General features: G+C 42.9%; 1 pseudogene; it reads right to left on the reverse strand.

The window, feature by feature from the left end:
* Positions 1-9,916: 9,916 nt before the first annotated feature.
* On the reverse strand, positions 9,917-10,269 carry LOC117713476 (ATP synthase F(0) complex subunit f, mitochondrial pseudogene; annotated as a pseudogene).
* Positions 10,270-10,600: the final 331 nt, after the last annotated feature.

The following is a 10,600-nucleotide window of genomic DNA, read 5'->3' on the forward strand; positions in this document are numbered from 1 at the left end:
ATGACATATGACTTGGGTGAGATCATTGTATCTCCGTGAGATTTTGTCAGATACATTCCCCACAGTGGACCCAGCTATGAGGCTAAGCAGAGAATGCAAAGGAACTACCATATGAGAAGCCACCTATGAGCAGAACTCTGTCAGAAGTACTAGGCTCCTCCAGGCTGAGCAGGGCAGAGGAAAATCCCAGGTTAGCTCAGCCCTCAGCTTAGTGGCAGCCTGCAGACAGAGAAGTTGTGCTGCTTTTAGGCTACAGTTTCCTCAGTCACTTCTTCTTATGGCCAGGCGAGGAAGTAAGGTGGGATGATTCCTATTTCAGAGAAGAATATGGTGACATCAGGGAGGTCACCTGGACTTGCCCAGATGGCAATGAAACCAGTTGGTATTGAGGACAGCCTCACCACACACTTAGAGGATGTCATGTTTCTAGGCTTTGGCCTGCTTATGTAACCTCCCTGGGGTCACCCTCCATGATGAATCCTCTATTTGTTCCTCTCCTCAGACTCATCTTGGTCCTTGGGAGGCCCAGCCAAGTAGACACGGCCTGGCTTATGGAGAAGTATTATGTCCCCTTGGTTTTTTACCTCACAGTTCACAATTACCAATGCCTTTGCCCTACCTGCAACCTATCTTGACCTCCCTCTTTCACAGAGAAACTAGCATGTGAGATCTGAGCATCCCGTGTCTCCTCCTCCACTCATTCCTTCTCAGAGGAGGTATCAGGCTCTGTTTGTAGCTTGTTCTCATGGTACAAGAGTAATTAAAAGAGTTATGGAGTCCACCAAGGGATGCTTGTTTTGGCTTCCTCAAAGCCACTACAGAGTCACCCAGGTACTCATCAACCTTTCCATTCTTGATGTTGGTTGGGCATTTTGTCTCAAGCTTTGGAATTCTGGAAAGACAGAGTGGCAGTGTGAATGGTGCTATGGGCATGGACAGAGCTCATGTTGGGAACATTCAAATTTTAGGAACAGTTTGGACAGTATCCAAAACATATACAAAAGACAGAGTGAAAGTACTAATGGAGCTGTAGGCATGGACATGGGTCATGTGGTGGACATTGAGTGTTTAGTTTTAGACACTATCCAAAACGTTTTGGTAGTCTCTAAAGGAACATGTGATTTAGATTATTTTGTATAAAACGTGTTGTTGTTTCATATCAGGTAGCAGCCACAAGGAGTATTAATGGCAGAAATTTGTTAAGAAATATCCTGCGGTCCCCTGTAAGATGGAGTCCTCCTCACTTCTGAACCTGTGAATCATTTCATGTTCCTTTCCTCTCTCCACACCTTCTGGCTCTCCTTGTAGCGTTTCTCTCTCATGCCTTTGGAAGCATCTTCTTGTAAGGGCCTCTTTGCCCAGCCTGTTTGAGGTGTTCAGTGTGACTGAAGGAAACTGGCCCCTCATCAGCTCAGACTAACCTAGTCACTGTGAAAAGCTCCATCTGGAAATTACCTTCTGATCTAAACATTGTGCTTTGCCCTTGACTCTTTGCAAACTCATTATCCAAAGGCAGTTTCTTCTGAATAAGTACACAGGCTTGACTACTTGGGATTACACAATAATATTGTTCTTATTTGATATCCTCCACTAAGTGTAAAAGAAACCGATCCACACAGAAGAGGAGCTCCCGAGGCCCAGCCTCAAGTGTCCCTAGCAGGTCTCCTCACCAGATGCACTCTGCTAGACCTAGAACAGTCATGATGCACTGTAGTCCCTGATAGTGTGTTCAGCTGCAAAAAAAATGGATTCTGCTGGGTTACAGGCGGGTGTGCTTAGAGGGAATAAGCTACACAGAATGTTGGAAGCTTAACATGTCGACTTTTAATACTTTTTAAATTTTATAGCCCCTCTTTTATTGAGCAAAACTCAGGTGTCAGGCATGCCACAATATAATCTGAGAAGAAACATGACTTTCTAGGGCATTCAGACTCTCTGTGGTAGCAGGCCTTTAAAAGATAAGTAAGCTGGTGCCCCCTTCAAACTCCTGTGTTTGAAGATCCAGCTCACCCTTCATACACTCTTCTTCCCTTTTCCTTTATGCCATGAGGCATCCTTCCCAAGGGCCAGTGAACACCTCTCTGCTGTTCCATGTCCCTGCTCTGCAGAGTGCCCTGCCGTGGGTGGTGTTCAGCATTGCTCCATAGGTCAATGATGTGTTCTATCATATTTAGCTGCCTTCTGCAGAGGTAGTGCTTGCAAATACATAGTCCTTGAATCGGTGGCACTGTTGCCGTGACTCTACATCTTTGAGCTCTACCTTCCCTTGCTATGGCTCTCTGAGACCCAAAGCTCAAGCTAGAATGGCCAACTGCATGGACCACTGTGACGTTCTCCAAAGTTCTGTGATTTATCTCAGCTCTCCTGTGAGGCACAAGATGAGGCAGTGAGGCATTGCCAAGACCCAGGGTTGTCCAAAAGAGTTTGCTGACAGTGACTCAGCTTAGAACTGGGTATATATCACTCACCCTCATAAGGTATCATTCTCTGGGAAAGTACCAAGTAGGGGAGGGGTGGAAATGATTGAGAAAACCATAGGCAACCTCAGCAAGAAGACTTCTGTTCTGAACCTCAAAGTCACAGGATTTCGATACAAGACATGAAGGAAAAGAACATTCTAGGTTGCCATTAGCATTGTTGAAAATCTTAGAGTATGGCAGAGGATGCTAGGAGAAGAGTAAACAGTCAGAGGTAGAGGTGGAGACCTAGGAACTGGAAAGAGAAGACCATAGAGAAAGTCTAAACCGTTAAGGTAATTGTTTAGGACAGAGCATTAGTTCTTCCACATCACAGGGATTGGATGCATTCAGGGGCTAGCTCAGACTCTGGGGTTCAGGTAGTAGAGCTTAGGATCTGCGTTGCTATCAGACACTGGGGGGTAGGAGTGCAGAGAGAGTTCATTCATTGTTGGAAGAGAACAGGCAAGGCATACATGTTAAAAGTTTGTCCTTACAAGTGATACAGCTTGACTGAAGTTTTAGGAAGGCAAATCTGCAAAACCACGCTGGATAGAGGTGCAAATTATGGGAAGATGGGACATGGTGAAGGTGAATGAGGCTGTGATTCACAGGGCAAAAGAAAGGGAGGTGTGACCTCAAGGATGGTGAGCATTGGGGATCGTGGTGTCATCGCCAGAGAAAGGAAACAATGGCAAAGGTGATATTTAGGATGTAAAGCTGAAAGTGGGAAGTTAATACTGATGGTCAAGCAAAAGAAATGGAGAAATATTTGCCATGAAAACAATCCATGACAAGTTTCTAGATGGAGTTAATTGAGATCTAAAGACCTACCTTGACTGTGAATGGCATCATTTCATGACCTGGAGTCCTGAATTGTACAAATAGGAGGGGAAGGGGGAGGGGGAGAGGGGAGAGGGAGAGGGAGAGGGAGAGGGAGAGGGAGAGGGAGAGGGAGAGGGAGAGGGAGAGGGAGAGGGAGAGGGAGAGGGAGAGGGAGAGGGAGAGGGAGAGGGAGAGGGAGAGAGACAGAGACAGAGACAGAGACAGAGACAGAGACACCTTAAGCATCATATTCTTTTGCATCCTTGCCACTGATACAATGTGACCAGTGCCTCATGCTCTTGCTACCACGACTTCTCACAATACCCTCAGACTGTGAGCCTGGGCGCTCACATCTAAGATTCATCTGCACATTTAAAGGGAACACAGGAATGCTGAAATATATTGAACACAATGGATATTGTGGTGAGCAGCCAGCTTCTCTATTTTTCTGCCTCTAACTGGTTAGCTCGGGGCCAGGGGGAGGTCAGGAGGAACTAGGTTCCTTATGACTACGGGCACTGATCACTTCCTTCCCTGGCTGCAGGTCTATTCAGCATGGATTTGGAGTCACTCTGGGTGGAAGTAGCCATGGTCACTTCCTTTTGAAGCCTATAGCAGGCTCTTGAGCACAGGAAGGGCATGCTGGCCTGTTTGGAAGGCACAAGGGCAGCTGCCTGAAGAAAGGGAAAGGGACACTGACCCTTATTGGGTGTGCATAGTGCAGGACACAGTCTAGGGAAACTTTCTTGGAAGGGAGTGATGTGAACACCCTTGCCCTGAGATGGCTTTGAGATACTGAGCTCTGGAAACAGAACCCGCAGTTGGGGCTCAGCCTGGGGCTTGGTTCCATCCATCAATGAGAAAGGTCTTGGGAGGTAGGACAATGCCATGTAAGAACCTTTACCACTTGAGATTTTGGGTCAGCTTTGGGCATCAACTTGTACAAGGTCCAGCCTGATGTCCTGTCTGAGGCTATAGGACTATCTTCAATGAAGCTCAGTAATTTCTCAGTAATTTCTTACAACTGATCCTTGTAATTCTACCCTAGAGAATACAGTGAGGTAAAGAGAGACTGGTCAAGTGCTCCAGAATCAAAAGAACCATCTGGGAAGCGAGGGCAGCTTCTGCCAGGCACATGCCTCATTGAGAAATGCCCCATAGGAACAATAAAGGAAAACACATTCTCCCTCATTAGCAATCACTTCCTTGGAATGCTGCCTGCCCTCTGCCCACCTTCAGGCCTTTAATCAAAGGCCACTTTCTAGAGAACTCACACAATGATTTATCCACAGAGCCCTGGCTGCTGGTCACCTTAAGTCTCAGTCACTCCAAGCTTGCTCCACAGTCTGCCTCTTCTGACCACCACACAGTGGGTCTACAATTGTCCTGCTCTCTGATGTCATCTCACTAAGATGCATCTCTCACCCAGATGTGGAGAGGATATTTCCTGAATAAATGAACAAATGAGTGGTTGGTCATTGAAAGGGGACAGCAAATCCATATGCATTAGAAGGAGAACTGGTAAGAACCACATGACTAAGATCAGCATATTTCTTCCAGTGTCTTCAGACACACTCATCTTAGCACAGACTGAGGTGACACTAAGAAATACTTTAAATAGTGAATCATGGGGGGGGGGCGCAATTAAATATGCATTGGTACATCTGCACAGTTGGAAACTGATATTTATGAAAATTTTCATCAATTTGGGGGAAAAGCTTGTGATTCAGGGCTAAGCGAGGATAGCAGATGCAAAATTGCATGCATGATGTGATCTTAACTCTGAGAAAAAGATATGGCAGTTAGGGGAATCCCCAACGTGTTACCAACATAGTGGGGACCACACAGTATTTATATAAATGTTTTTTCTCTATCTCCCACCCCAAGTTTAACGCTCTTTGGGGATAAACACACAATAATCTTAAACCCATAAATATATATCTTAAGATCAGAACATTAGTTCTTAGCAAACTTAACTAATCATGATTTACAGCAAACCAAAGGCACATCTCTCTTCCTTTGCTTTAACAGTGCCTTCTTCTATGGCAGACCTTCTTTCTTTTTGTTGGGGAGTTTATTCCTGAAGCATGGCATTGATACCAGAATGCCTTTTTCTGGATTACTTGAAATCTGGCTTGGTTGAACTCACTCTCCTGCCCCCGTGCTAGATGTTAGGGGAAATACAGACACAGTGGAGCGTGGTTCCTGTCCAAAGCACGCTGTCAGATGATGGCTCTTCATCTCTGGTCTTCACCTTGAAGGAACTGCATTTACCAAAACCACCAGTGACAATCTCCTGGCAACATTCCAGTGGCCTCGTCCCTTTTCTAAACCCTGGGCCTCTCAGTACTTCTGCTGAGGTGGCCAGTCCCCTCGTGACATCTCTCCACTGTGGTCACTGGGGGTGTTTTGTACTCTCAGTCAATGCTCACGTCATGATCCACCAAGCACCAAGCAACCCTCCTGCCTCCTCAGACCTCTATGCCTCGATGTGTAGTATTTATGGGCACTCTGAAAACTATTTGCTAACCAAACTGGACTTTGTTTTTAAAATTTATTGTAGAAAATAACGGATTCCATTATTGATTTTTATGTATATCATTTACCTTCTGCCTTCACATGATCATTTGTGTTTGCTTGTGTGTGTATATTCTGCATATGATTTAAAAACACATGATATTTGTTTTTAAATTATATTTGTCTTTCTGAGTCTGGTTTAGTTATTTTTTTTAACATGATACTCTACCGCTCCTCTCACTGACTGAATTTTATTCTCCTTTCTGGTTGAATAAAATGTCATTATACATACATATATACATATATGTATATATGCAGATGCTACATTTTTCATCTCTACTCATCTGTTTGTGGGTGTTGAGGCTGTTCCATATGGAGGCTACTGTGAACAGTGCTGTAGTCAACATGGGAGTGGTGCCCTGGTGTTCTCCAGGTATGTTTCTAGAGCTGTGTTAGAGCAAAGTCACGTATGTGGCAGTTCTATTTTAAGAACCTTACAAATCTTTTCTTTTAATCAACTTCTGTACTGATTTTTCATTGTGACTGAACTGATTTGTATTTCCACTGGCCATGTATAAGATCTCCCTTCCCTTATAACCTCACCAGCACTTATTATTATTGTTGTTATTATTATTTTCTTGATAATAATAGGCATTCTGGCTAGGACAAGACTCTAAATGAAGTTTTACTTTATGGAATTGAAAATGAGTAAAACATGCCATCTATTGTGTTCTGATTTTCTCCCTCCCTCTCTTCTTCACTCCCTCTCTCCCTCCCTTCTTTGCTTTTCCCTTTCCATCCCTTCCTTCTTTCCCTCAATTTCAACTGACAAATAAAAACTGTACATATTTATTGTTTAGAAAACTTTCTATTTCTGTGACAAAACATGTGACCAATTAACTTAAAAGGAGGACAATCTTGTGTTGGATTATGAGTTAACTCATAGCTCCTGGCCCTATTCATTTGGTTCTGAGACAGCAAAGCATGTCATATCAAAGGTATGTAGAGAGAAGGCTGACCCATCATGGCAGCTGGGAAGTGAGAGAGACAGAGTTCTGTGCCAATAGCCCCTTCCTGTGGTAACTACAAGGGGTCCAACTTCTCTCCACTAGACTCCACCTTCTAAGGTCCTACTACTGTTCAATAGATGGTAACCAAGCTTTTGGGGGATATTCTAAACCACAGTATGTACGGTGCACAATAGTATAATCTGTTGTCTGGATATACTGTGGATGGGCTGGATTTAACTGACCGATCTGCATTTCCTCATTTATTTATCTACTTAGCAAGTAATTTTCAAGTGCATAATCCATTGTCTTTAACTGTAGTTACCATGCGATCCCACACATTTGCTCTCCTTTCTGACCGACATTTTGTGTCCTTTAACTAACATCTCTCCCATTCCTTCCCTCCCAAGGCTCCAGTCTCTGGTAACTGTTCTACTCGTTGCTTCTAAGTTGTATGCCTTCAGATTCCACATACAGCGAGGTACAATTAAAATGAGTTGTTTCTTAATTGTAGTGTTTCTGTGCCTGATCCATTTCACATCTTGGCTTCCACATTCCCTGTTGTTACAAACAGCAGGACTCCTCTCTTATGAGCCTGCCTTGTAATACTTGATTTGTATACCATTAACCATATTTATCATACTGTGCATAGGACTCCAGAAATCCTTTTTTTTTTTTTCTGTCTATCTAAAATTCTGTATCCATCGGTCTACCTTTCCTTCCCCCTGAACCGTTATATCTACCATCTGCTACTTGTTTCTAAGAGTGTGAAATTTATCTTTCTATCCCTGGGCATTTGTTTTAACATGATGTCCCCCACATTCATCCATATCATCACAAATGGCCAGATTTCTTTCCCTTTGAAGGTTATATATTATTCTATTGTGTATGTTCACTGCTTTCGTCATCCAGTCCTTTCTGTTGGTGGGCATATAATTTGATTCGATATCTTGGCTGTTGTGAGTGATTCTTTAAAAAAAAATCATAGGAGTACAGCTATGTCTTCCACATGTTCATTTAAATTTTGGACATATATTGAGTAACATGATTGTTGATGCTTTATGGACTTTAATTTCTTTTTGGAGGAATTTCAATCCTATTAAATTAGGTTGTACTAATTTAACTTCCTATCATCAGTGGACCAGGGCTTCTTTTTCCCCTATGGGCATTCTGTTTATTTATTTTTTTTTAAAGATTTCTTTATTTACATTTTATTTGTATGAGTGTTTGCTTACACAGATGTAAGTGAACCCTGTGCATGCTAGGTGCCTACAGAAGCCAGGAGAGGGTGTTAGATCTTCTGGAACTGCAGCTACAGGTGGTTGTAAGCTGTTATGTGCGTGCTGGGACATAAACCCAGGTTTTCTGTAGAAGCAGTAGGTGCTCTTGACCACTGAGCTATCTCTCCAGCCCCAGGTGCGTCCTTCCTTCCTTCCTTCCTTCCTTCCTTCCTTCCTTCCTTCCTTCCTTCCTTCCTTCCTTCCTCCCTCCCTCCCTCCCTCCCTCCCTCCCCCCCTCTCTCTCTCTTTCTCTCTTTCTTTCTTTCTTTCTTTCTTTCTTTCTTTCTTTCTTTCTTTCTTTCTTTCTTTCTTTCTTTCTTTCTCCTTTTATTCCTTCCTCTCCCCCACCCCATATTTCTCTTGCTATATTTTATCTCCCCTAGGAACTTCTAAGGGCAAGAACCATACTTTTTAGTTCTTATTTTTCAGTACACTGGAAATAGTGTCACGCACAGAATAAACTACTTGTCAAAAAAAAATCACAATGTTGTGGACTGTTTTTAAAAATTAGGCTAATTTTTTTTAATTCTGCTTTTTTTTTTTTTTTTTTTTTTTTTTTTAAATAGCATCCACAATGATGGGTTTCATTATAAGATCTTGATGCACGTCGATCAAAACAGTCCACCACTCACTGTTATCCACTCATGGGCACCCTCTTCTGCCTCCCATGCCTCTTCTCACTAGTGTGCACATGTGCGTGTGCGTGTGTGTGTGAAATCTAAATTCTATAAACGCACCATTTGTCTGTTTTATTTTGCTTAAAAGGATGACCTCCAGTTTCATTCATTTTCTTGCACATAATGTATTTAGTTTTCGTTTATGGCTGAACAAGCCCCCACTGTGTGTTGCCAACTGGCATGGAGGCTGCTCCTCATCATGGTTGTTGTGAGTAATGGAGCAAGAAACGTGGACTTGAAGTGCTTTTGTGGTGTAATGACTTAGAATGCTTCAGGCGCATAGCCAGAAGTAGTATAGCTAGATTATATGGTGGTAACATATTCTTTTTCAGAACTGCATACTCATTTCTAGAGAGGCTGTTTCAGTTTACATGCCTACCAGAGGTTTCCTTTTCCTCCTAGCCTCCTCTACATTGGGTACTATTTGTTCTTTGGGAAAGCTTTTGATGGGAAGAGATAGACCCCCCAGTGAAGTTTTGATTTGCATTTATATGAAGGCTGAAAGTGATCAACTGAAGTTACACCGCCCAGCCTTTCACACTTCTTTGAGAACCATTCTTCAATTCATTTGCTCACTCATCAACTAGAAAATTGCTTTTCTGATTTTTTTTTTTCTCTTTTGGTGTTTGCTATTTTGACTTCTTTACTGATTCTAGATGTTAATCTGTGTCAGATGCTTAGCTGACAAAGATGTCCTGCTGCTCTCTGGCTGCCTCTTCACTCTGTTCCTTGCTTCCTTTGCTGTGGGGAGCTTTTAATTCAAGCCCAGTTGTCAATTCTTGAGCTTATTTCCTATGCAACCAGAGTCCTTTTGGAAAAAAACCTTGCTGTGACTCTTTCTTCAGTGTTTACCTTTAAACGCTTATGCTTATGAGGTCTACGTTAAGATTTTTGATCCATTTTTAGTTATTAACTATAATAATTATTATCATTATATGATTATACACACTATATACCTATAAATAATATAAACATAAAATATAAATATAATAATAAATATTATTATTGTTGTTATATTTGGTACAGAGGGGGCAAATCCAGTTCCTTTTTCTTTTCTTTTCTTTTTTTCTTTTTCTTTTCTTTTTTCCTTTTTCTTTCTTTCTTTTTTAACCAGTCAGTGACCTTTTATTGGACGCTGGTTCTCAGTCAGGGTATGAAGGTTCAGCCAGTTGAATTCTTCCTAGACCGGAGCAGGGCGGTTATGCTCAGCCGTGCAATGCTCCCCATAGTGACCCCTCTTCAGTGGTGCTTGCATGGCTGCTCCTGTTTGAGTTCCTTGTCCAAAACGCAGTAGCTGAAAGCCACGTGTACGCTGCCAGCGCCATATTAATCCCTGATGCTGCCTTCCCGAATATTTGTGCTCTTCTTGTAAGTATTGGTCATACCCTCTCTGAAAGGCCGCTGCAATGCCACTGGGGGTGAAATCTCGTGACCATATCCAGCTCAGCAGCTCTCCAAGCTTAACCCCCACCAGTTTCTTCTCCTTCAGTGGCACGAGCAACGCCATCTTGCAGTCCTGGTGTCCAGCGGTGCGTGAGGGCCCCAGTTTCATTCTTACACATGTAGACTGTTCATTTTCTTTAGCACAATTTGTTGAAGAGGCTGTTGTTAGGAGACAGTTTCCCGAGTCTTCCCTTCTCAGGAACAAGTTCCATATTGCTGGCAGGGCCAAACTGAGTTCGTGTTCCCAGGCCCCAGAACCAACTCCTATTCTGCTTCTTCGGGTATTTCATGTTTCTCTGTTAACCAGTAAAGGATGCAAAGAGGGAAGTTGTCTATCCCGTTACCTGAACTAAGGCACACAAATACTCAATTGCCTGTCTTGATTTGACTGACTA

This window comes from Arvicanthis niloticus, chromosome 8 (genome assembly GCF_011762505.2).
Source record: "Arvicanthis niloticus isolate mArvNil1 chromosome 8, mArvNil1.pat.X, whole genome shotgun sequence".
Taxonomy (NCBI): domain Eukaryota; kingdom Metazoa; phylum Chordata; class Mammalia; order Rodentia; family Muridae; genus Arvicanthis; species Arvicanthis niloticus.